The sequence below is a fragment of the Rattus norvegicus genome, chromosome 20 (assembly GCF_036323735.1).
Source record: "Rattus norvegicus strain BN/NHsdMcwi chromosome 20, GRCr8, whole genome shotgun sequence".
Lineage (NCBI taxonomy): Eukaryota > Metazoa > Chordata > Mammalia > Rodentia > Muridae > Rattus > Rattus norvegicus.
The window spans coordinates 32579469-32604112 of NC_086038.1; the positions used below are offsets into that span (position 1 = coordinate 32579469).

The 24644-nt window shown below is 41.8% G+C and overlaps 1 protein-coding gene and 1 long non-coding RNA gene across 10 annotated transcripts in view; one reads left to right on the forward strand and one right to left on the reverse strand.

The window, feature by feature from the left end:
• Window positions 1–14722, reverse strand: part of LOC120098877 (uncharacterized) — a 50600-nt gene extending 35878 nt beyond the window's left edge. For 3 of the 9 annotated variants that reach the window (XR_010061132.1, XR_005497551.2, XR_005497550.2), the window contains exons 1-3: window positions 14197–14722; window positions 10880–10942; window positions 90–180 (exon numbers count right to left, since the gene is read on the reverse strand). This is a non-coding gene — a long non-coding RNA (uncharacterized LOC120098877). Of the gene's footprint in view, window positions 1–89; window positions 10943–14196 lie in introns of all 9 variants that reach the window. The other 6 variants (XR_010061130.1, XR_010061128.1, XR_010061125.1 and 3 more) reach the window with 3 other exon arrangements.
• The window catches only part of Slc35f1 (solute carrier family 35, member F1), a 388376-nt gene that overhangs the window by 6378 nt on the left and 357354 nt on the right, over window positions 1–24644 (forward strand). The window lies entirely within an intron of this gene.

Here is a 24644-nt window from a genome sequence, read left to right on the forward strand (position 1 = left end):
TACACCACAGATAATGTGGAAAACACATTATGTGTTTTCCAACTGCTTGTTGTTCTTCTCTAAATGGTGAAAGGCAGTGATGCTCTTACCTTGCTAAGTGCCTTGTAAGACCACAGAAGAGCTGGTAGCAAGCGAGGTGGGTGTTTCCCCTTGGCATTGAAGGATAAGTGGGGACATTTCCTAAGAACAGAAAGCCACAAATGAAATGAGATGAAAGAGACAAAGGATGAGTTGTGTGTGGGGTCAAGGGTTGGGGAAAGGTTTGAATGAAGTTTCCTAGTAGAAGACATTATAGGATGAGAAGAATGAAGGGTGTGGGAGTGAATTAGGACTAGAGTTGGGGGGTGAGGTACAGATACAAAAAGCCTAAAGTGATGAATTAGTAGTAAGACATTATTCTATTGATTCTTATTATGTTATTGAATAGAGAAACAGGGTCAGTGGCATGAAATTCTGAGTAGAATTACTAGATCAGAGGTCAGGAAAGGAACTGGAATTAGGGATTATGTAGGAGTCAGATGTAGTTATTTATGGAGAAGGAGATGGGCATCTACATGGAGTGGAGGCAATAGGGATGGAGAGAGAAGGGGCACCTCTGGACCAGGGTGAGGGAGCTGATAAGGAAGAAATGCGACATGGCTGGACCTTACTGAATGTTCAGTATTTACTTGCTCAAACTTGATTTGAAAAGCTATTACAGGGGAGAGATTTGCTCCCTGGGGATGAAGGAGTCTAAGATGCTCAGTGAGCTAGAAAGGCAGTCAGAATATCACCAGCTATGCAGAGCATTGTCTGTAGAATAATGCTTGGCCCTACACTTTGGCAAGAACAGAACTTAAGAGGAAAGCACATAGAAATACTGCTTTTGATAAAACACATCTGTTCTAAAAATTTCAGAAACTGTGTCTTGTATTTATTTTTGTGGGTTTTTTTGCATTTCATCTCTCTTATGATAATGTGTATTGTACTTTACAAATATTTTGCCTGCAATGAGTTGTTAACAAGTTTAATTTCACAAGAGAAAGTCTGAAAAGTATAGGTCTCTGCTGGTTATCTAAGTGGGAGTAACAGGGAGTCTGGTTTCCAGAGGTACATCTAGTCAAGAGTGGAGGCATTCCCACGTTGGGCTCATCAGGTGTGCACCAGTCCTGACCCTGTGAATCTGCACAGACCTAGCTGGTTATGTGGAGTATTATGTCAGACTCTTAAATGTTCCCCAGAGTCCATGTGCTAAAGGTTTGTTCATTCGCCTTTGGGGATAATGGACATTGGTAGATGGGTGGGACAGAGTGGAAGAAGGCTAGGTCTTTGCATGAGGTGTTTCCTTTCTCCCTTTCTCTTTGTTTTCCTCCTGCCTCCTTTGCATTGACCCCCACCATAATGCACCACCCCAGGATGGTATTGTGCAGCTCCTGAAACCACAATCAAAACCAAATCTGTTTTCCTTAGGTTGCTTAGCTTTACTATATTGTCACAAAGGCAGACATGTGGGTGGTAGGGTGAACTTTCAATTGGTCCAGACCAAGACCTTAGATGAACGACTTGGAGAACAGTTGAGACTCCTGCCTGAAAGCCTCCTCATACCCTGGAAACCATCTAGAAGTGAGAAATAGAGAGAAGCAGCTCATTTCTGTAGAATGGGCTAAGTGGAGAGTACCGCCTTTCGGGGATCTTAGAGTAGAGGAGAAAAGGTCTTGGGTCTAAATAGCAGAAGGTGGGTCCGGGTTACCTGGGGCCCATGTCTTGATCATTGATCATTGATACCCTTTGATCTTAAATTCTGAGATGCACAGAGTAGGTGCCAGTCAGCCATTCAGCAAGTAATTACTCAATCAACCGAGAGGCATGATTGTCAGGGAACAAGGCAGCAAAGGACTGTATGCTTGGGGAGGCTAAATTCTGGTGGATGAGCACAGAAAGTAAGCAAGCACATCTGAATGATACCCTGGATTGCTAATATTAAGTATAGAACTAAGGTAGGCTGTCATGAGAGAGTGGTAATGCAACTTTAAATGGATGGGCCAAAAAGGTCTCACTCTAGTAACATGACCCTAATCAGAGTGACCTAAGGAACCATTAACTAGAGGCATAGAAGGAAGAACATCCTAGGTAGCTTTGATGAAATAAACAAGCATAACGAACTAAAAGGAAAACTGGAATGCAAGAATCAGAGGCCAGTAAGAAGAAAGGCTGGAGAAATAGGCGATGCCTTTTTTTTTTTTTTTTTTTTTTGGTTCTTTTTTTCGGAGCTGGGGACCGAACCCAGGGCCTTGCGCTTCCTAGGTAAGCGCTCTACCACTGAGCTAAATCCCCAGCCCCAGGCGATGCCATTTTTAAGTGTGATGGAGAACAAGTGAAAGATGTTAAACAGTGAGTTGGAAAGGGTCATGCAGGCTGCTGTTGAAGAGAGGGTCGCAGGGGAGGCCTATGGTGTTGGGAACGGAAATGGGCAGGAGTGACGGAGATGGGGAAACATGGACAATGTTGGAATGATTTGCTTCAGGTGGTGCAGCCTTTGGGTTGGCTGGATGATTTTACAGGATAGCTGAGGGAAAGGAATACATAAAAATTCACAGTGTTGGGGACTTAAACAATTCAGTGGGGTTAGTGCCATCTTGACAGCAGAGAAAGACAGGTGGAGGAATACATTCGTGGATAGGAAACCGGAGTTAACGTCTTCCAAGTTTAAGTTTGAGATGTCTCGTGGAGATGCCAAGTGAAAGCTGAAATTCTGGGCAGAAATGAATGCTTGGAATTTTGAATGTGCGCATCCATCTGCCTCAAGACAACATGGAGAAACAGGTAGAGAGGCGTCCTAAGAGTGGTCTAGAGAGCACACCAACCGAGGAGGAGGAGGAGCCAGCCAAGGAGGAGGAGCCAGCCACGGAGGAGGAGCCAGCCAAGGAGGAGGAGCCAGCCAAGGAGGGAGGGAGGAGGAGCCAGCCAAGGAGGGAGGAAGAGTTCAAAGAAGTGGACCAGGGGACTAGAGTATCTTGATGCTCAGAGAAGGCAATCCCAGAGAGGGGCAGTAGGGCGTTCATTAGCCCTTAAAGGAGCTGACAGAGACGTGACCAACAGTTTGGCACCACAGAAGGCGTGTGACGGTGCAGGAGCAAATGACCAGTGCTGGCAGAAAACTTGGTTGAAAAGGCTAGGTAGAGGTGACGGAATAGTACTGTTGAGAAGTTTCGCCTTTGAAAGGAAAGCTACTATGTAATTCCAGGTCCCTATGCTTGGGGCAATGGCTGCTGGAGAAGGGAGGTGTCTGGGCAGTAAGGAGAGGGCTGAAGGCTGAGAAGAGTCTTGAGGAGGCCTGGGGCAGGACTAGGCCTGAGGAGAGGGAGCACTCTTCGTGGTGCACGTGTGTGGTGGGGAGCACATGCACAGGAAAAGCCCATTTGATAGATTCAGCAGTGGGACTGAAAGTCAACTTCTGTCAGGTGGCTTCTCTGCTAGAGAACAAGGCAAAGATTTCAGTTGTGAATGGAAGGTGTCAGGTGCGGGGGGAAGGGTGTAGGATGTTTGTACAGAGAGAAGCGGGAGAAAGAAAACATACTGAAGTGTTATATTGTAAATGTAACATCTGTAGCCAGGATATGCGCTCTCTCTCTCTCTCTCTCTCTCTCTCTCTCTCTCTCTGTGTGTGTGTGTGTGTGTGTGTGTGTGTATGGTGGTAGGTCTAAGGAAAGCATTGTTATTTTAATCTGCCTGGAAAGGGTTAACCTAGAAATAGAATTTACCCAAGTCAAACCAGTGAATTCAGGTATGAAGTGTGTGTGTGTGGGGGTGCTCATAGATTTCAATAAGGGGATCCTGTTTTAAACTTGGGAATGGGAGAGAGAAGGGATTGTGTGTGGTCACTTGAAGTTTGGTGCCTGGACCAGTGTGTCCCCCTGAGAGGAGATATCTTTTCCCTCAGACAAGTGACAACTTGTGGGGGCTTCAATTTTCTCAGTGGTAAACCAGTTAAAAGAATCCTGGCTCATTTCCCATTGGATGCATGGGGTTTTAAAATGAAATAAGACCAGGGAGAGGACTGGGCGAGCTGCCAAGCACTCGGCAGTGGTTAGCCTGGTCACAGAATTAAAAGGAGAGCCTGTGTTCCTGTGGCTCTGCTCTGTCACTAAGGCTGTGCCACATGCTGACCCGACCCTTCAGCTCACACAGCCATAAGTCGGCCCCCTTGGCTTGCCTCAGCCTTGTCAGTCAGTCCAAAGGGAAACCACCTACTTACATATACAGCACTGGCCTGTTTATGGTAGTTGTTTACTGTTAGCATCTCTTCAAGCAAATACATCTTCTCTCCCTCTTTAAAAGAAAAGCCTCTCCTGGAGTCTTTCATGTGGCACTCGGCATACGGTACACTGTCTGCTCTCAGAGCTGGCGCCTTGGCAGCACCTCTGGGTTTGCCCAGGAGGGTTTGACAGGCTTCAGGAAGGGGTTAGTACCTCTTGAACCCAGCGGGTCTCCCACTGAGGGAAGGCCTAAAAGGAGTGGACTGCCGAGACAGAGAGGGCTTAGAGGGAAGGGACCGACCAAGCTGCTTTAATATGCTAATGAGGGAAGCCCAGATGCGGGGATATCACTGCAGTTCTTTGTGTGATGCCCTGGTTGGCTGCAGTCTCTGTTCCTGCGTGGAGGCTGCTGCGGGCGGGAAACACTGCATTCTCTGAGCTTCCCTCCCTGGCAGAGCATCCCGTGGGCGGGCAGTGCTTGTGGACTCCTCCAGGACCTGCAGCCAAGGCTGCTGCAGCCCATGAGCATTGGGGAGCATAGGACTCCAGCGACAGGGTGGGTTCTGAACAGTGTGGGGGTGCCATAAACAGGAAGGACATTTGTGGCCTCACAAGATGGGCTCTTTGCTCTCACAGACTGCCCAGCCTGGCGAGTGACATTGTCTAAGCTGAAAAGGTTTAAGGGAGCAAGTCAGTGCTTAGTTGTGAACAATGTCAATAGCATCTCTTGAAGCAACTTGATCAAGCAACACCATCCAGTGAGCTCTGGGGGAAACACGCACACATTGACTATTTCACCCAGGGATGCTCTGGTACCCAGGGATACGAAGGGGTTCCAGCACCCTCCAGGAAGAAAAGGCCAGTAAAGGTGCCTTGAAGTAGTATCTGCATGGTGAGACCATGGCATGTACAAAGACTGTGTTTAAACAGTGAACCATCTCCTGGTGCAAATTTGGTTAAGGACTAGGTACTCTTAGCTGCTCCGGCTAGATTTTATCATAAAATCCAGGATCATATTTTCTGTATGTATATGAGAGAGTAAAAGAGAGAGAAATAAAGAGAGAGAGAGAGGTGACGATGTCAACTATCTTCCTCAGTTTCTCCACCTTACTTTTCATTTAACAATTTTGAGAATCTCACATGTAATATTATATTTACACCATTTCTAGCCCTCCAACTCTTCCCATGTCTCCCATTTTCTCTTAACATCATTGTCTAATCTTCTTTCGTGTGTGTGTGTATGTGTGGGTGTGTATGTGTGTGTGTGCGTGTGTGTGTGTATATGCATTTGTGTATGTGTGTGTGTATATGCATTTGTGTATGTGTGTGTATGTGTGTATGCATGTGTGTGTGTATGCATGTGTGTATGCATGTGTGTGTGTATGTGTGTATGTATGTGTGTGTGTGTGATATGTACCCTACTGAGTCCATTTAGTGTTGTTCACATGTACATGTATTTGGGGACTTATCACTTGGCATTGGACACCTATCAAGTGTCTCAAACCAGGAGAAGATTGATCCTTTCTCTCTCTCTCTCTCCAGTGATTGCCAGAAGCTTTTCATCTAGTTGTAGGGCCTTGTGAAATGTCCCTATCTATGTTGGTTTATTAAGTGACGATTTTATTACAGGCCTGTGCAGACAACTATAGTGTTGAGATTTCACGGGTGTGGTTTCCTGTCCCGTTTAGAAGACACTATCTTGAAGCAAACAACCTGGTCCTCAGAATCTTTCCATGCCTCTCTTTCAAAATGCTCCAGGAGCCCTTATATGTAGGGGTTACGTTGTAAATGTACGGCATTCCATGACTACTTATTCTCTACATTTGATCAAATCTCTGTAATTTTCTTCATCTGTTACAGAATGAGGCTTCTTTGATGTGGGAGTTGAGCTGTACTTAAGATGGGTATAGGGATAGATATTTAGAATACAGTTAGAAGGTATACTATCTTAGGAAAATGGCAGTATATGCCCTCTAGGGTCTATGCTTCTCCAGCCATTTACAGTTGGCTGGATTAACAGTATCAGACATGAGTCCCCTCCTCTTGAGCAGGTTTTATATCCAGTTAGACATCTGTTGATTGTGCCCAATATATAAAGGCTACAATATACTTTCACATGCCTTCCACAATATACTAAAAGAAGAAATATCTTTAGGTAACTCTAACCAAGCAGGTGAAAGGCTTGTTTACTATAAAAACTTCAGGTCTTTGAAGGAAGAAATTGAAGAAGATATCAGAAAATGCAAAGATCTCCCATGGTCATGGATCGACATAGTAAAAATGACCATTCTACCAAATGCAATTTCCACCAAAATTCTAACACAATTCATTACAGACCTTGAAAGAACAGTACTCAACATCATATGGAAAAACAAAAAATTCAGGATAGCTAAAAGAATTCTATACAATGAAAGAACTTCTGAGGGTATCACCATCCCTAATTTCAAGTCACTATTGCACAGTTAAGAATAGCTTGCCAGGCCAGTCACTGTTATGGTTTGTAAGCGTTGCAGCTGGGTAGGACTTCAGACTACTCTTCTTCCTTGGAAGCTTGTCCTGTGGACACTGTCTTAGCTAGGGTTTCATTGCCGAGAACAGACATCATGACCAAGGCAACTTTTATAAAGGACAACATTTAGTTGGGCCTGGTTTACAGTTTCAGAGGTTTAGTCCATTACCATCATGGCGGAAAACATGGCAGGCATGGTGCTGGAGAAGATGGTGAGAGTTCTGCATCTTGATCTGAGTCAGCCAGGAGGAGACTGCCTCCTGGGTAGCTAGGAGGAGGGTCTTAAAGCCCATGCCCACAGGATATATATTCTCCAACATGGACAGACCTACTCCAATAAGGCCACACCTTCTATAGGACCAAGCATATTCAAACCACCACAGACATTGTATGACTCCTCATAGAGCTGTTTTCTAGATCATTTTCAGCTACATTCTTCTAAGTCCTGGGTCTCAGGTGTGTGTGTGTGTGTGTGTGTGTGTGTGTGTGTGTGTGTGTGTGTGTGTGTATGTGTGTGTGTGTTCTTTAGAAATTAGGTCTTACTTTTGAGTTCTGGGAGGCAAGGGCAATGGCAAAACAGTTTGTATTATTTTGTGAGTCTCTTGGATGCCTTGACCAACAATATGAAGGGAGGTTTCCCATGCCTGGCATTGGGCTTTTTGTTAGGTAGTCTTTAGCTCTTGAGGAAAACGTTATCATTCAATGTGGTATAACTCTACTTAATATATATTATATAATTAAAAATTATATATATGCACACATATACTATGTATATATTTTAAGTTAAGCTTTATAAAATAATGTTTCTCTGTGACTTTTTTTCAAACACTGATAGTATTATTTATCTCTGCTTACTCTCTGGCCCTCTTTGTTAACCTTCCTCTCCACTTAGACTAGGTTCCAGTATTGTTTTTTAAGACCGATTATCTTTGTGAATGGCAGCTAGCCCCAGGGTTTCTTCTGTCCTCGTCGTACTAGCTCTGAGATTACTGATGCTCACTGCAATGTCTTGCCCATTGGACGTAGGTACTCATGTACCTACCAAGACCTTCATCCATTCCCACCCCAGCCCCCTGTGTTTTGTCTTCTACTCTTATCTTCTGAAATTTGCTGGGGGATATTTAAACATTTATGTATATACCATGTGTTATGTATTATTTCCCAATAACATTTACTAGATAGCATTTGTGATGGGCCTTTACCTGTCCATGTATCTCTGTATCTTGCTGTGATTTTTCCATACCTCACATGAGCCCACACTCCCAGACAGATAGGTGGTTTCTATTTAGCGTAATCTGTCTTCCTTATTTGATGATAACGCCCAAGTCTCCTAAGCCTTCTCCGTTCCTGGTGGAAGTTCAGAATTAGTTTAATAAGAATGTTTTATTTTCTATGTGTTTGATTCATCTATCTATGAAACCACATCGATAAAAATAAAAATATTGCATGTGGAGTTACCTACAAGCTAGCAGTAGAGTGTTTCCTCCTCTTCTTTTAATACATGTGTGGCTTTAAAACCTTTCTGTCCTCTTCCTTTGATTGAGGTAGGCTGAATAACAACATTTTCCCAGAAAAATTCTTGTCTTTTGAAAATTAAAATACTCTGCTTCCTTGGTGCTTACTGTCATTTCCTGCTGCTAATAGGATGACGATGCACGGATTCTCTTGGTAAAGCCGGGTCCTGTCATGCTTAAAAATGTGTAAGCCTGTTTGCTTTCATTTTAGAGAATAGATTGTTTTCAACTCAAGTGCTGATGAATGGACTCAGTCGTCTCCTCTGAGAGGAAACCTTTCTCGTCTCAAAGTTAGTAGTTCCCGAAGAAAAGTGTCACGCAATATTAGGTATTATAGCAATCGGTATCATATTGCTTGTATTAGATATACATTTTCAGGGAGAGCAGCAATTAAGAAGGTAAGTATATAAATGAGCGTAAAGATAGACAATAGACAGGGTTTCACCATGTTAGGCAAGTTCATAAACTTTTCCTGCTAGATGCCCCTTTGCAGGTGAGAAATTTTTATGAAACTCACGTATTTACTTACAGAAAGTAGGTGTATAAACCAGACCCTACTGGTCATAAATCATGAAAAACTTATTTTTAAAACAACTCCTTGACAGACATGGAATTTTGATGTTTGTTAAAGATTTAAGCAACGTTGCATACTAATGAGATGGATTCGCTTGTTTATTCTTACGAAAGGAATTAAATCTTGGCTGATTGCTTGAAGCTGTAGGTTGTAGAGCATCATTAAATTGATCGACATTTTGATTTTACATTACCAGTGCTGAGAGCATTGTTTCACATAAGTACACAGCTCACAATGGTAGGAGTGTGTTTAAGACTACTTTGGAAATCGTTAGAAATTCTGTCCCATTTCCAAGCCAAAATTCAATGAACTGTACTTTATGCAACCCAAATTACTACTCAATCAACAACTTTCAAAAACAAATGTTTTAACAATGCATTTCAAAAGGCAAACTAATTTCATACTTACATTCTGAGGACTGATGGGGGAAACTATAAAAGTCTTTGTCATCTATAAGTAAACCAATAGCTAAGAGTGGAAATTGCCCAATAAAAACATTGTGATTCTACTTCTCACCCACCCCCAACCATGACAATGACATATAAATATACTGTTGATTTATATCAACAATTAATGGGAAAAGAGTCCATGACCTTGAAAGAGAGAAAGGAGGGATATATAGGAGGTAAGGGAAATGCCTGTTTGTGTGTGTGTGTGTGTGTGTGTGTGTGTGTGTGTGTGTGTACAATGTAAATATATTGGGATCTTAAAAATAAAGGAAATAATTTTAAAAATCCACTGCAGTTCATAGCCTACAATAGTCTTGAATATGAATCAGTCTTTTTCCGGCTATGGTGGTTGGTGCTCCATTGCATGCACAGTGCAAAGTGCACATCTGTGCATGCAGAACCAATAAGCAAAGTGATGGGATGCAACACTGGCAAGAGTTTCTAGAAACATCTGATCCACTATGCATTTGCTTTTGAGTTAATATTTACTCTTTGCGTAGTAACAAACCTCTTACTATTGTCAATATTTTTATGACTTCCACATTTAACTTTACTACCCTCAGTGCGATTGTCACCCACAGTTTAGAAACTGGGTGTTAAACTGTAGGGTAGGTGGTTAACTGAGACAGCAACAAGGTAAGTAATCTCATTGGCTTTAAAATTTGTGTCTCAAGTTGCATGAGTGTGATGCCGGGGGCATCAGAGCTATGGCAGACAGTAGCGAGCTGTAGCCATTTCTCCTTTGCTTTCTCTCCAGCCAGGGTTGTTTCACCCAATCAGGGAGTTTTCATCCAGCATGCAGGGATAGACATTTGCTTTATATGATTAGAAAGAACTCTATATCAAAAAGAGTTATGAAGTCATCTGACTTACATCCATATTGTCTATATGTGGGGTTGAACGAGGCAGTTTCCATAGCTGCGGTAAGCAATCAACCTCTACATGTCGGAGCTGACTCAGCACGAGCCTGTCTGCACAAGAGGATGATTAACTTGGAGAGAAGCTTGCATCAGCAGGAAGAAATGCAGCCATGCCTCCAAAGAAATATGAAACATTTACACGTGACATTTCAGGGACGGTCTTGGGTGGGGGTCCTAATTGTACTAGGGGGAATAAATATGTTCTTTCTCTTTTAATAACTGGCATTAGAAAATCTACCAAGAAAAATATCTCTTATCCATTCTCTTAACCAATTCATCCATTTCACCCCAGATGGCTGATAGAAACCAGACATTTCACAGAGTCCTTGGCCATAGACTTCTGGGGATAGGTGAGGTTTTAGGTTGGTTTGAACAGATCTAAGGAACCTTAATTTTGGTGATAGACTATAGTACACTCTTTCTTTCTGCTGAGAGTGACAAAGGAAACAGATCGCTTGCTGCTTGCCGTAGCAGGCAGTCACCTTATGGCTGTGACATTGAGTTGAGACCTGAAATGTCATTTATTCGTTTATTTCAAGACCTCTTTATACAGTCCATGCTGGTCTCAATCTAGCAGTTCTCATGTGGTCCAAGTTCTGGAGTCACAGACCATCTGAGTTGGGATCTATTTAACTCTTAGCTGTGAACATCTCTAACTGTTGTGCCTCTTTTACTTACCCTGGAATCTCAAGTCCTTGTTTGGATATCATTCATCCACTTCTCCCTTCACTCTGGATGATTCTGCCAAGAGAGAACAGGAGCTGAATGACGAGTTAGATTGCCTGGTCCCTTCTGTTCTATAGATGGGTGGTAAAACCACTATGGGTAGATTCTTATGACTGATGCCATAGATATCCATCCATTATAGTGTGTGGCGTCTAAGATAATCTTGAGCTTGTCTGAATTTGGAAAGGCATATTGAGGATATCAGAATGCTAGAGAAAGGGCTCTTCCTATCTTGTCCATTTATTCATTTGGAAGAACTTATTTTGAACTTTCTGTCTATGAGGCTGGTATAAGTCATGGGTACATAGAAGAATGCAGATAATACAAAGGCAAACCAAGAAAGCATCAAATGAAAGGGTCAGGAAAGGATCCTAGTAGCTTAAAATTAGAGACAGAAGAAGACATGGGCAGAATAAATGGAAGAATATGTTTTTGTGAGTACCCGGGTGGTGCTAATGGTTACATCAAGTAGTATTTTGTGTCAAAGCAACATGTCAGAAACCTGAGCTGACGAAGTTACGTTCTACCCAGGAAAGTAAAAGTAAGTTTAGTACACTACACACCTGCATGGGAGGGAGGGGGCAGAGGCTTGGAGGTATAGGTTTGGGCCAGGTTTTGCAAGGTTTCAAGTTTGCTGGGAGTTCTTTGCATCCTCGTGGTAAATACAAAGGTAATACGTTAATAAGATCTAGGTGTCTGGGGTCCAAACAGTGACTTTTAGTAGAACAAGATTGATTGCAGGCATCACAGGAGGGCCCTGCCTTCAGAAGGGAACTGCAGTGCTCTGATGCCCTCTGCACTCCTTTTCTCTGAGACCCTGAAGTTTTGTTTGTAACTACCACATAAGACAAAGATGAGCCGAGTCCGATGGTGGTCAGGGTTTGGTTTTGCTTAGCATAGCAACCTTATGGCTCTGAGAGAATTATCTTAAACCTTCTACCAGTGTTGTTTCATCATCTGTGAAATTAGAATAAGAACACCTACCTCATAAGGAGATTGAAAGGGATTAAATGAGATAGTTATATTTCTTGGCACCAGGCCTGAAATACATTAGCTGTTATAATTATTAATGTTCCCAAGAATAATATACAACTTTGGAAGAGGCCCAGGAATGGAGGGAGAAGAGCAGTGTCCATGTTCTCTCACAGCCTGCAAGTTGAGATTCACTTGGAAATGTTGAGACAAGTATTAACTGTGGTATTGTCAGGTTTTGTTTGGGAGCCAGACTTGGAATTATTGTGTTGGCAACACATCTCTCATCTCTGCTTCCAGAAAGGAGGAGTATAAATTCGAGGAAAACATACTAAATAGGAGATGTGCTTATTTTGGGGTGACAAGAAGGGCTGCTGACTTCACACGCCAAGCCAAGAAGTTGTATATGTGGGAGACGCTGGGATAAGGGGCTTCTGGGAGGGCTGCTGTCTTCGTTGTAGTATGACCGTGCAGAAGAGCACCTGGAAATCCTAGATGAATGCAGGTGTGTTCTTTTAGGGTAAGCAGCTCTCTCTCTCTCTCTCTCTCTCTCTCTCTCTCTCTCTCTCTCTCTCTCATCACCTGCAGCAGTGCCTGCCAGATGGTAGATACTGTGATATTGCAGTCCACAATACCTCACAAATGAGTGGTTGAGTGCTCAAGCGCTGAGGAGATGGAGAGGGCTTGGAGCTTGTGCCTGGGGCATAGGCACTTGTTAGGTAGGGTCCCCTCCGTTTGGTGCCTACAAAGCAGCCTTCTATTTTCTATTGCAGCCATTAGGCAGACTAATGAGAGAAGCTAATCAATAGCTGGCGAACTGATTCGTGGAAATAGATTCCTTAGGCTACAGTTTGAAAGAAAAGCAGGGATTCTTTCCCTGGTCTGGATTCATGGCTATTTTTAGTGAGCAGATGTTGCAGCTTTTACGAAGCCTCTGGCAGCGTTTCCTTCAACTCCCATCTCATCCCAAATATGTAGTGCTCATCCCTTCCATTCCAGAGACATGCTGCTTCGTGGGTGTTTTCTGTGCAGCATAGGAGATTGTAGGAAAGAGTAATTAAGAGAGGAATATAGCACCTGTCCTCATAGTAAATGGGTGATAAACAAGAACGATCGGAGAAGGACTGTTGGAAGTGTGGGTGTCAGAAGAAGATGGCCAGTAAACATTCTTCCTCCTGGATGAACTCAGAAGAGATTTCTCTGCACTCTTGGCAATGATGTGCAGCGTTTGGATTCCTTAGTCGGAATCAATTTCTATATCCAGAGCCTAGGAGAATAATTTCAGCTGTCAATACCTATTAGTTACGGAAGGGCCAATCAGTTTCCTTTGTGCTTTGCTTATAAACAAATCTCTGGACCGATTGATGGAAATGCAGCAACTTAGTGGTTTTTTGTTTTGTTTTGTTTTGTTTTTATTTTCCTTCATCTTTATTAACTTGGGTATTTCTTATTTACATTTGACTTAGTGTTTTGAAGAAAAAACATGGAAGAAAGAAACAGTTCTTTAGACAAAGCATGATACATAAAGTTCTGAAATGAGAACCGTAGCACTAGAATGATTATTTCCAAGGGGGAAAACATATTCAATCTATGTTAGAAGGTGAAAGCACAGCAGACATACTAGTGTCTTTACTGTGCTTGTGGTTCATTGTGAAATGCTTGGCCTGGGTTTTGGGGATTGGTAGCTTGGACATTTCTGAAGAACAGTCCTGAAATCAATCAGATACTGTGACTTACATCAGCTGTGCTTTTCATGTGTCCTACAAAGGGGTAAAGCTATATGGTTATGATGTTGGTCCTAGTCGTGGTTCTCCAGAGAAACAGAATCAATATGATCTGTCTATCCATTTATACCCAAGTAATATACAATTTTATGAATGTAACATACATAGACATGGATACACACAGACCTAGCTGTATACAGACATACAGATCTGGTTTGTAGCTGGTTCATAGTATTCGTTGGGTCCAGCAAGTCTGCAATTTGTAGCTTAAGATAAATTTGCATGCTGGAACTCAAGCACAGTTTCTAAGTTATAATTTAGATTCTTAATGTCTTCAATGGTTACGCGAGGCTCAAGCATTTCATTAAGGTAATCTGTTCGAGTCAGTTAATTTTAAATAGTAATACCACCTATGCAATAACTTGCTTGACCAAACAACAGGGTACCAGTGCTCAGAGCAACACTGACATATAAAGTCAAGAACCACAGCGTAATAATGGTAATAAGAAGGCAACTCTTACCATACATCTAGCAGTCACCACCGAAGGCTACGCATGTGCTATCTTATTTTACCTTTTCAAACCTTTGTTTTCATATTGAAGATGAAGATACCAAGCCAAAGAGATTTGCTGAATAGGCTGAACTTGCACAGTTCTTGAGTGGCACGTCTAGAACGTGACTCCATTCGGTTCTAAGCCAATGCTTTCATATACAACTATATAGAGTAGATATTTATTACTACTATTTTATTTCCTCTCTCTGATAGAAGCCTCTCTCAGGTTTGGGAGAGAAAAGATGCCATCGATTGACTTGTTTTTCAGACATCCAGGGTTATTGGATTCCAGGACTAAAAGGACACAATTGGTGCACATCTTGGCGCTCTTATTTCCTCTTAGCGTGATTCTGCCGAAGAGTACTCTCCGGGAAGGCAGGAGCACTCAGTGAGCCTGCTAGAAAGGTGTTTTGTTCTGACACAGCCCTGGTGCAGTCCTAGCAAATGGCTTTAGCCTTGCTTGAATGGCGTGTTCATCCTGACCTATCTTCTCCAGGGCTACGACTCGTAGAGTTATGTTCAGGACTACATGAGCTTCTGTTCAAGTCTTGCTTGGAATTCAGAAGCCAGGACATCACAATGAAAGGCAGGCTAAAACAGATAGAGTGAGGGGGTGTCACACTATTACTCCCTCTACTTTCTTTGCCGTTCTCTACAAACACCGCCTTGGGAAGGAAAACTCCATAAGGAGCACAACTATGACTGGACTTGGGTGTGACAGCTTCACTGTTTTCAGATGGTTAGAAGTAGCTGGAAGCCATTCGGTAGGACTATTACTTTAGGTAGTGTAGGCTGTTTGAAAGGATAGTCTTAAATTATTTAGGATTTAAATATAGCTTTAAACATATTTTTTCCTCTGGCAGGACCTTTGTGGACTTCTTTCCTAAGCCTTAACTTTAAGTCAGCTTCCCATTAAATCAGTAAGGGCCTAAAGAGCAAAAGCTGTTTTAAAGAAGGCAATGAACCCAACTAATGCTCCCATCAATTCTTCTTCTATCTCTGAGCGAAGATTATCTTGGAATACAATGTTAGCTTATGTTCTTACTGGAGTGTGGGCTAACAGAGTGGGGAGTTCGCTCCCTGGCTCCCCTCAGCTTCTGGCATAGATTTCTATCATGGTGAGTGAAGGGAAAGTGTTTTTGTGGAAGTCAATGAGTCTGACTCATTATGGAGTGAAATAACCCATTGTATAGAGCACTTGAAGTCCTCCAGGGTAATTCTCTGCCAGGCTATGCGCAGGGCAAGGCCAAGGGCACAGGTTCTAGGTTAGAGCCCTTTTACCCTTTGCCCTTTTAAGCCTGTACCCTCCACTGTGAAATGGGGCTTGTTTTAGTAACTACCCCTCAGGGATGTTGTAAAGCCATAGTTTCAACCCCTAGCATATTGTTAGCATCTACGACGTTAGCTATCATATGTAAAGCTATTTGGTTGATTTTGATAATGGGATTTTAGCAGGACCTATTTAAATGAAGCAAGGATTTGTTTTAGTTTTGTTTAAAATTGTGTTCCTGTCCAGAATTTAGATCTGTTCTTGCTGGTATCGCAGAAATGGAAACCCGTCCTTTAGAAAACAGGTTGCTTCCTGTTTTGTTTTTATTAAAATCGCATTAGTATGGATCTCACGAAAGCTGTTACAAGAAACAAAGATCACAGTGTGTGGGTGGAGGTTGCCTAAGGATCCCACTGTCAGGCATGACAAAGCCACTGCTGACTCATCTTCATGATTCTCCAAAGACAGTTTTCAATTTGCTCAATCTATTTTTATGGCGAACATGGCCCGGTTCCCTCTATGCTCACTGGCTAGTGGTCATCAACTGTGTCCTGGTCACTCTCTTACAGCCCTGTCACTGCACATGTTGTTTGATTGCCTTCGTATTCCAAATGCACTCAACCACTTGCAGATATTCCTGCCCTCTGCATGCAGGTTTAACCAATATGACAAAGTAGAAACATATAGGGTAAAATGGACCCAGGTTTCTTTAGAATTCACTCTGTTACATACAGATGGTTGTGAGCCACCATGTGGCTGCTGGGAATTGAACTCAGGACTTCTGGAAGAGCAGACAGTGCTCTTAACCCCTGAGCCATCTCTCCAGCCCTAGAATTCACTCTGAATGTCTAGAGATAGTAGGATTAGAAGGGCCCTCAGAGAAATATCTAGCTTTTTCTCATATAATCCAAGCATTGCAGCCAGTTATTACCATCACTGGTTCCTGTTGCCCGATTGATTAATTAGATTGTTAGCAACCAACCCAGGGCCTTGTGCGTACCAGACAAAAACTCTACTCGAAGAGACTACATTCCCAGTCTTTGGTATTTCTGAGACAGTTTTACTATGTAGCCTGACAGAACTACCATCTTATAATTCTCCCTCTTCCGACTCCTGAATGCTAGGATTATAGGTACAGGCCTGACATTTGTCTTCTACTGTTTTTCTGTTTGTTTGTTCTTGATCAACTATGGATATAGGTGTGTCTTCAGATGGGAAAATATTCAATTGGTTTTCACGATTGTTCTATAGTTCGTAGGTATAGGTTGGATGTTTGTACCCCTTTAAAATTAAGGTGTAACCTAAACCCCAAGGTGAATATTAGGAGATGAGACCTTTGCAAGGTGATTAGACAATAAGGGCTCTACGCCCATCCATAGGATCAATGCCCCAATGCAAGAGAGCTGCCAGGTTCTTTACTCTCTTCTGTTTTGTGTGGAATAACATTTGTCCCCCCCCCCTTTTTTTTAATGTGAAGATAAGCAAGAAGTTGCCATTTTGGAAGCAGAGAACAGCTCTCACATTCCCTCCACACAGAATCTGCCCAGGCTTCAACCCTGGACTCCTCACCCCCAGAGTTGTGTGACAGTAATTCTAGTATTTGCTAACCCTAGTGTCAGGAGCAGATGTACGTTTCGTGTCCTATTTTCAACTGCCATTATTTCTACTTTCCAGAGGGGAAAAACCAAGGCACACGAAGATTAAAATAATTAAGTAATAGAGATTTGAACTCATTTAGTTCGCTATGGAAGTCTACAATCTTCACGGTCACACAGGTCCTGGGAAGATGGCAAGAAAGAACCCTTTTTAGACTGTATGATCACTGCTGGTGTGTGTGAGTGTGTGTGTGTGTGTGTGTGTGCGTGTGCACGTGCATATGTGAGTGTGTTTATATAGAGACTTTCTAGTAAAAACCAAGATAAAAATCTGAATGAACCAAATTTCAGACATTGGCTCTTCCTTCTGGGAGCACCATAACATTCAAGCACTTAATCTCTAAATTTCTGGTATAATTTCATGCATTCTGTGTTATGTCAGCTTTCAGCAAATGATAAGACCATGTCAGAACTCCAGACCAGGAACAGCTTTGAGTTAACCCATGTTTTTCTCTAGAGGCTTCTGGCAAATGCAATCTCGTTTTAATAGAGGGATTAGGAAGAGGCTGAGACAGGGTCTTGTTTTGTGGCCATGGTTGGACTGGTATTCATTATGTAGCTCAGGTTGGCTTCCCACTTACCATAATCCTCCTGCCTCAACCTTTCAATTCTCAGATTTCAGGCATTCAACACCAGGCCTCTCTTCTGGGGCTAGAGAGACATCTCAATGTTTAAGAGTCTTTGATGCTCTTGCTGAGGGCTCAGATTTGGTTCCCAGCACTCCTATTAGATAGCTCACCAATGGCTCTAACTCTAGCTCGGGAAATCCAACACCGTCTTCCAGCCTCTGAGAACTCAGGACACACACACACGCACATGCACACACGCACACACGTACACACACAGACACACACACACGTACACACACAGACACACGCACACACACGCGCGCACACACACACAGACACACACACACTAAGAAAAATCATATATGTGTGTGTGCTTGTGTGAAAACAAACAAAACCCTCAAAATCTATTTAAGAAGAAAAAAAGATCCTCTTTTAATCCAAGAGACACCTATACTGGTGTGGTGAGAATTTCAGGGTTTCCCAAGCCAGTGGTTTAACCATAGCCAACCCTTGTTTTTTACTTTTGTTGGTGTCTTTGCTGAGATTCTTGTGGGAATGGCTTAGAAAATTGGCAATACCAAATTTTCATGTTGATATAAAACATATATGTGTCTGAATATGCCTTCTCCTCTCAACAGCCAGAAGTGGACATCCAATCTTCTGGAACTGAAGTTACAGATAGTGGGCCATTATGTGGATGCTGGAAATCAAACTGATATTCTCATCAAGGGCAATTAATGTTCTGAACCACTGAGCGATGTTATTAAAATATCACAGCTCTAAGACAGTGTTTCTCAACCTTCCAAGTACTTGAGTCCTTTAATATGGCTCCTCATGTTGTGGTGAACCCCAACCATAAAATTATTTTGTTGCTACTTCTTAACTGTAGTTTTGCTGCTATTATAAATTATAATGTAATTATCTGGTGTGCAGGATATCTGCTATGTGACTCTCAAAGGGGTCATAATTCACAGGTTGGGAACTGATGCTGTAAAGATTAGCTTAGTACATTTTGGTCTTCTGCTTTTTGTGCTTCATAGCTTGGAAGTGCACAAAGACTTGTATTGATACTGCTAAGATGGACATGATTCATAACTACGATAAGATGCCAATGGCATATGAACTCTTATAATTATAAATAATATTCACTTTTCAATTTTCTCCCATACTGTCTCTTAGACAATTACATATTGTCAGGAGTTATTGTGTACTTACACAGTAAATAATTTCTTCATAAATAGATACATTCTATATTTAGGTATTTTTACATCTTCCTGCTTTCTTCCAACAAATGTAAGCACCATGAAGCACTCTATATTGGATTATTTTAGAATGGCAAATCATCTATAAAACCAACATAAGGGACTCCCATCATTCTGAAGCACTTTTGAGAGAGAGAATGTATACCATTATCGCATCATTCCTGAGTAAGCATAGATGTCCTATGATGTAATTGTTGCCATAGCAATTAATCACCTTCCCAAAAGGGTAGTGAAGAATATAAATCCATGTAAATTGTCCAGAACACTAGTCAGAACTGCCCTCTGGGAACCTTAGTGTACAAAGACTTTCAGAAAAAAAAAGGATGCTTTTTCTTTTTTTTGGTTATCATGGGAAGAATAGAGGAAACTTCTCTTGTGTTCTGACTGCCTTTTCTTCATGCCTCTGGAGAGTTCCAGAAGGTGAGGAGCAGTCGGGCAGTCTCTGCAATGGGCAGGGGTGCTCTTGTGGCACCGAATGGTAGCAAGCACTTGGCCATGGTGGGGCTTGTTGCTCTATGAATCTTCTGCACCCCTCCCCTCATTGACCAGCGCCCTTGCTGTGAGAGCTTGGGGCTCCTGGCTTTGCTCTTCTGCTTATCCTGACCCAGGCCTTCTTCCAAAACAGTGGAGTGGGATTGACCACTGATTTGAGTTCAATTATAATAACAAAAGAGAGAATTATTTTTGAAGGTTGTCTAGTGAAGGTCTGCTGGTACACGAAACATAAAACTGTAGAAAGAAATTCATAAACCAACAACAACAACAACAAAAAGGTTACAAAGGGAGGGAGCAGCCGAAGGGGGATTTTAGAAATTTAAATTATATTGAGCAGTGGCTGTTTGGTGCCTAAGCTGGGATTTACACTCTTACCTTTCTTGTAGACAGGATAAGAATCAGGTTGAAAGTTTTTTGAGTGGGTCGGTGTCCCTATCACTCCACCAGGGTTCCTGGCTGGCCACAGGAGGCAGCCTCTCCAGGCAGAACCATTCTTTATTGAAAATGTTTCTTATAGAAAGGCTAATAGAAACAGGTTGGTAGGATAAAGGTGTTGGTAGCTGGGGCAAACTCAGAGAATCATATGAGAAGATATTGTGAGATTGTATTGCATAGATAAATTTTGATATAAAGTATCCGACAACTATATTTTAGATGGCATTAATTGGGCCACGGTTAAACTGCAATAGTTCATATTCTGGCGTAGCTTACTCTTTAGAAGATAATTTTGCAAGTCATTTGGAAAATGAGTTCTGGTATGAGCAGATGCAAAGTTACTGTTGGTGCCTTCTATGTAGTTACTTTTCTGTTGCACTGATTAAACACCATGACCAAGGCAGCCTTTGGGAGAAAGAGTTTATTCTGGATTCCAGTTTCAGCAGGGTGTCAGGGAGACACAGCAGCAAGTGGCAGGCGTGCTGTGGGAGCAGCGAGATAAGTGCTAAAAGCATGAAAGCACTTCCTTCTGCAAGGCTGCAGCACCAAATCCCCAAACAGTGCCACCAACTGGGGGACCAAACTTTCAAATGGCAGAGACTATGAGGACCATTCCCATTAAAATTACCCTGAATTGTTCACATCTCAGTTATACAGTCTATAATTTGTCACTTTGCTTAAAATATAACTATAAAACGTAAGGAGGGCTGGGGAGATGGCTCACGGGTGAAGATGCTTGCTGCCAAGGTCACTTGACAGCCCAAGTTCATTGCCTGGAACCTACATAGTGCAATGAGAGAACTGACTTCTATAAGCTGTTTCCTGACTTCTACACATACGCCGTATTCTCCTCCTCTCTTTCTCTCTCATACAGTGAGTACATAGTAGAAAGGCATAAAATATCACAATACTTAATGGTTTTGTTTAAATGACTTTTGATAACCGTATAACAAACTAAAATTTAATGTGAAAAAATATGAAATTTTTACTTTTGATTTGCTATGATGCAGTTTAGAATACTAATTTAACCTAATAGGTCCTTCTAGCATAAACCCACCATCTTTGCCAATCCCAAGGAACCTGTACATAAATCACACATGGAGAGAGAGAAAGCCTTCCTCTTCTTTCACTGGAATGACTTTTCTCTCTGGCAGATCAAACGCCATACCGAAATCTCCATCTAGGGAGTGATGTCTTAGTATTTCAGCATTTTAGTTCCTGCTTAGAATTTCTAACCATGAGTAGTGCAATCGTAACTACTTCATTCAAGACCAATTACAGTAGCTGTAGTGTGTCCGATTCGGGCTCTGTTTAGTCTCCATGAATACTGGATTCCTGCCCCCCCCAGCTTCACGTCAAAATACACCATTTTAAATATCTACCAATACAGAGTGAGTCAGTGACTATGATTTCCCACTCACAGCTCGCAGCTTCTCCTAACCACGTTGCTAGTGGATAGAACAGGGCTGAATTACTCCTTCCAGCTGTCAGCGCTGGATACTGTACAGTACATCATAGTTAATCTGCAAAGCGGTCGTCTACCAATAATTATTTACTAAAGGTGTAGACCTTAGAACTTCATTTAAGCAGATGAGAAAAACTGGGTTCATAACAGTTATTTAAGTCACAAATGAGATTCAAGCCGAGGTCTTTTCTTCTGAACTCACACTTATGTCTACTAACTGTCAAGCATTTTAGATGGTACAATGTCTACACTGCCGTATATGAAATCCTTGTGGAAATGATGTTTTGTCTAACTTAGAAGCAATGACCAGGTCCTTGGGTACATTGTCCTCTTTGTCTGGTACACACACATCATGGTTGGTGGGAGGCCAGAAGCACTTCAGCGTTCTGGGTAGGTTCTGAGTGAAAGCAGTGTATGCTCTAGCCCATAACAGAACTGATTCTGAGAGGTCAGGTGATTTAGGCACTTAGAAAACTGACATTGTCTTTAAGTGTATCTTAAAGTAAGCTGATTCATGGGGTAAATATACAGGTAGGAGAGCTGCTTAACTGATTACACATGAAGACAGTAGCTCTATGGCTTAGACCAAATACAGAAACATGGGACAGTGGGGATCTTCGAGGTCTATGGTTCTCGGTTTGTTAGCATGTTTTCCCATTTGGTGAGTGGTTTTGCCTTCTGTGTCTCTATTCTCAACTTGATCCACTTTGAGTTGTGCCTTTGGTAAGATGTGTCAACTCTTTTTAATAGTTATGACAGAACGATAAAATGTGTGAACACGAAATTGGCAATCAGAAATTACAAGTGGCATTCCTAACGGTTGCTCTGACATTTGAGAGGAGTCATTAAGGGACTGTAACTTTCAACTTTATGTTAACATTTCCTTTCAGTTTTTTTATATATATTTATATTTATATAAAAAGACCAATAATAGCAGTGTGTTATGCATCAACAGCAGCAACAGCTTTTCCAGGTTCTGCAGTCATCTGAACAAAACTGTAGAGACATCCAGCACACTCCATTAAAAAAAAAAAGTAAAAAAACAAAACCAGAGAAAACAGCACAGTTCTGTTACTCTTGTGGTACCTGGCACCATTTTTTTTAAAATTAGCTTCTCAATCATCATCTGGAAAGAAAACATTCTGAGCAACATCATTAAAAACAGCTCTGATAAAGCACGGTCACTACTACATATCATAAAGCAGGTACAAGCTATTTTACATCCACAGAGGTATGATACAGTACTGTCCTACATCTATAATACTAGAGGATACAATTTAAAAGGCATTATTTGAGACTTGATTCTACTTTTCCAGCAGAGGGCCCAAAGGATGGTGTGACACAGCTTTGTAAAGAAACATACTCTAGACAGGATTTCCTTTCACTAGTGGCACACTTCTTTTTTTTTGGTTCTTTTTTTTTTTTTTTCCGGAGCTGGGGACCGAACCCAGGGCCTTGCGCTTCCTAGGTAAGCGCTCTACCACTGAGCTAAATCCCCAGCCCCTAGTGGCACACTTCTAAGGATTCATTCTCTCCATGAATGTCAGCTAAAACCGTTATTAAAAAAATGAAATATCCCTAGAACAAAACCGTATAACCACCGGATTCACATGAAGATGACCTAGTGGAGACAAGCTGGACCTCACCTTACCAACAAGCTATCAAATCTGTTATGTTTAAACAGTGAGACCTCCAAGGAAGGAGATGCCAAGTAGTGCTTCAAAGCTTCGGACCACAATCAAACACAGCATCCTTTTCAACAGAAGCAGAAGCTCATCTGAATATGCTCATGGATGCTGACATCAACATTTAATCATCTCCTCACTCATCCAGGAAGAGGGGGAGATCAGTTACTACTGTACTTTATTGTGTTCAACCAAATCACCATGTTACAAAAATAGCAAGCTGCCATAATAAAAAATAAGGCTCCTCTATCCAGCACCAGATAGCATCATTTTACTTTCAAGCCTAGAACTTGCACACTTGTATATAAACCAATCGAAGATGAGGATTGAGAGTTCATCTTGGTGGATTTTTCCTTTGATGAATATGAAGTGTCCTTCCTTATCTTTTTTGATGACTTTTAATTGAAAATTGATTTTATTTGATATTAGAATGGCTACTCCAGCTTGCTTCTTCTGACCATTTGCTTGGAAAGTTGTTTTCCAGCCTTTCACTCTGAGGTAGTGTCTGTCTTTGTCTCTGAGGTGTGTTTCCTGTAGGCAGCAGAATGCAGGGTCCTCATTGCGTATCCAGTTTGTTAATCTATGTCTTTTTATTAGGGAGTTGAGGCCATTGATGTTGAGAGATATTAAGGAATAGTGATTATTGCTTCCTGTTATATTCATACATATTTGGATGTGAGGTTATGTTTGTGTGCTTTCATTCTCTTTGTTTTGTTGCCAAGACGATTAGTTTCTTGCTTCTTCTAGGGTATAGCTTGCCTCCTTATGTTGGGCTTTACCCTTTATTATCCTTTGTATTGCTGGATTTGTAGAAAGATATTGTGTAAATTTGGTTTTGTCATGGAATATCTTGGTTTCTCCATCTACGTTAATTGAGAGTTTTGCAGGATACAGTAACCTGGGCTGGCATTTGTGTTCTCTTAGGGTCTGTATGACATCTGTCCAGGATCTTCTGGCCTTCATAGTTTCTGGCGAAAAGTCTGGTGTGATTCTGATAGGTCTGCCTGTATATGTTACTTGACCTTTTTCCCTTACTGCTTTTAATATTCTTTCTTTATTTTGTGCGTTTGGTGTTTTGACAATTATGTGACGGGAGGTGTTTCTTTTCTGGTCCAATCTATTTGGAGTTCTGTAGGCTTCTTGTATGCCTATGGGTATCTCTTTTTTTAGGTTAGGGAAGTTTTCTTCTATGATTTTGTTGAAGATATTTACTGGTCCTTTGAGCTGGGAGTCTTCACTCTCTTCTATACCTATTATCCTTAGGTTTGATCTTCTCATTGAGTCCTGGATTTCCTGTATGTTTTGGACCAGTAGCTTTTTCCGCTTTACATTATCTTTGACAGTTGAGTCAATGATTTCTGTGGAATCTTCTGCTCCCGAGATTCTCTCTTCCATCTCTTGTATTCTGTTGGTGAAGCTTGTATCTACAGCTCCTTGTCTTTTCTTTTGATTTTCTATGTCCAGGGTTGTTTCCATGTGTTCTTTCTTGATTGCTTCTATTTCCATTTTTAATTCCTTCAACTGTTTGATTGTGTTTTCCTGGAATTCTTTCAGGGATTTTTGCGATTCCTCTCTGTAGGCTTCTACTTGTTCTCTAAGGGAGTTCTTTATGTCTTTCTTGAAGTCCTCCAG